The sequence below is a fragment of the Gavialis gangeticus genome, unplaced genomic scaffold (assembly GCF_001723915.1).
Source record: "Gavialis gangeticus isolate Ggan-Ray unplaced genomic scaffold, GavGan_comp1, whole genome shotgun sequence".
NCBI classification, from domain to species: domain Eukaryota; kingdom Metazoa; phylum Chordata; order Crocodylia; family Gavialidae; genus Gavialis; species Gavialis gangeticus.
In genome coordinates this window covers 46,891,208-46,893,805 of record NW_017729006.1, presented here as the reverse complement: position 1 = coordinate 46,893,805, position 2,598 = coordinate 46,891,208, and the positions used below count along the sequence as shown (strand labels likewise).

At 39.0% G+C, this 2,598-nt stretch overlaps 1 protein-coding gene and 1 long non-coding RNA gene across 2 annotated transcripts in view; one reads left to right on the top strand and one right to left on the bottom strand.

Moving 5' to 3' along the window:
• Positions 1-2,598, bottom strand: part of AHRR (aryl-hydrocarbon receptor repressor) — a 138,655-nt gene that overhangs the window by 49,465 nt on the left and 86,592 nt on the right. The gene's annotated exons all lie outside the window — the stretch shown is intronic.
• Positions 1-2,598, top strand: part of LOC109291932 — a 16,909-nt gene that overhangs the window by 8,029 nt on the left and 6,282 nt on the right. Inside the window, exon 2 of the long non-coding RNA XR_002095988.1 lies at positions 1,210-1,213. This is a non-coding gene — a long non-coding RNA (uncharacterized LOC109291932). The remainder of the gene's footprint in view (positions 1-1,209; positions 1,214-2,598) is intronic.

The following is a 2,598-nucleotide window of genomic DNA, read 5'->3' as shown; positions in this document are numbered from 1 at the left end:
CCCCCCCCCCCCAATTTAGAGCAAGGCCCCAGGCTAGAATCAAGGTCCTGGTCACTTCTGGAGAAGCTTCCATCTCACCGAATCACACACTTTCTAGCTTTTCCTTCTGAGCCCACACATTTTTCTCTCTTTGCTGCTCAGCAGGCCAATTTCAAAAGGAAGCCTGAAGAGGAGATTGAAAAATCCTTAACCTGTTGGCTGGTGGATAGAGTACTTTGCTAGAAAGTTAATAAGATGAAGGCTGAAACCCTACTCTGGAGAAGAGTAGTTTAGAATCTGGGTTTCTTACTTCCCGAGCAAGTACCCTAACTACTTAGCTTATTTGCCTAAAACATAGCAGGGCCCTCCGTAGGGGTCCTGGACTATATATATATATATATATATATATATATGTATATGTATATGATGGATAGCAGAGTCACAAAAGTAGATGAGTACCTGCCCAACCAGGCCAGTGTGTAGTCTATTGCACATGCTCAGCAGCTATATGGATGCTTACACAACCATGCTGTACAGATAAAAGAATCACAAGCTAAACCTAAGTGCTAAGAATGTCACTTATAGCTAGAAAACTGCTATCTGGGTGCATACAATGAACTGGAATTCTGCTTCGGAGCTTACAAATAAGTCACTTGATGATCTGCTCCAGTATATATCTGGACATCAAAAGACTTATAGGCTGTTAGCCTTTTTTTTTAAGTTCTTTTTTTTAAACAAAACAAAACCCTACTCTACATTCTGGATAACATTTAACACTGCATATTCTAAAGCATGATTTTTTTAACACAAAGTTTCTCTTCTCATGGAGTTTGAGAAAAGCAAGTGTATGAGGCTTTTTTAATTTGCCAGCCATAATTTGGAAGAGAACTGTAACTCATGACCAGTTTGAATAAAACAACCCAACCTACCACCAGGAGTCAAATCTGAGTTCACACAATGAGGCAGGTGACTCATTTTGCTATCTAAATATAAGGTAGATGGTACTGAATGTACAAGTACCATCTGGAAGAGCATCTGGATTGAACTGACAATGAAAATGGAAGCCAGGAAGGGATAGATAGATAGATAGATAGATAGATAGATAGATAGATAGATAGATAGATATAGGATGCAATTAATAATGGCATGACATGATATTTCATGATGAGACAGCTGGTAGATTTCTCTCTTAAATGCTCACTGAATCCATCAGAGGCAATGATATTTTAGATTTGTTCCTTGAAAGCAGCAAAAATATTATAGAAGCACTAGCTTAAAAAATAATCTTTAAATGATCAAGAACTGTTATGAGCTCAGTCAAAAATAGCTCAATAGCTAGACTTTTGACTTAATGAAGGAAAACTGAGAAATTAAGGATATTAGAAAGGCCAACGAGGTTATGGAGCTCATGGATTTAAATGCAACAGAAATTATTTTAAGGCAAAATACAAACATTATCTGGTGCTTGAATCCCAAGCTAGAAGAGGAAATTGGTAAGGGTGTACTACAAACCTATCTGGAGGAAAGAATACTTTAAACAAGACATAAGGAGCAAGCGGATAATGTACAAAAAGGGAAAAATGGAAAAAGACATTGATCAGTACAGAAAAATATTTTCAGGAGTCAGAAAGTACAGAAATAAAGTGAAAATGGTCAAATTTTAGTGGGGTTGGAACCTGCAAAGACAATCAAAATAAATTGAAATTGTTTTTCATTCCAATAAATAAACAATCTGAGGAAAAACATGAGGCCTAGATACCATGAAGATAGGGTGAAAATCAAGGGTAATCTAAGTATGGCCTGAGTGTTGAATAAATACTTTGTCTCAGTCTTTAGTAAGGTATCAAGGTTGAGTATGTATATGAGAATAAGACTGAATACCAAATGGAAATGAGAGTATGGTGTGAAAATCACCACATCTGTGATGGAAACAAAACTCAGATTGCTTACTTGTGATGATATCAGAGTACATGGATTATCACTCTCCAAAATATTGAATGAACTGGCATGTAAAATAGAAACCCCTATAGCAGGGGTAGGCAACATATTTTGGCCGGAATACCGAAAAAACCACAATGTCTACCTTGGAAGGTGCCGGAGTGCCAGCATACCAGAAAAATAAAATGGTGGGGAAGGGTACATGGCAGGATGCACTGAATATTAGCTTATTTAATAATCATAAATGTTGCCTTTGTTATTGTGTGTTCCTTGGGAAGGAACAAGATTTGGGTTCCTTGTTATTGTGCAGCTCCCTCCACCCCACTGCTTCCCTACCTGCATGTTGCAGTGAGAGAGAAAAAAAAGAGAGAAATCAGAGAAAGAGGAGAGAGAGAGAGACAGAGAGAGAGAAATAAAAAGAAGGAAAGAGAAAGAAAAAAGAGGACAAAGAGAGAGAAAGATAAAGGGGAGCAGAGAGAACCAGACACATTTACACACACACAGAACTACATGTGCACAAACACCGAGGACCAGAACACACCCAGAACAGACACATGCACACACACATCCAGAACCAGACATGTGTGCACACACAGAACCAGATACGTGGGTGCATGGAGCTGGGCTGCTGGGCCACCGGACAAAGTCCGACCCACCAATGCCCTGGGCCCACCGGAGCCC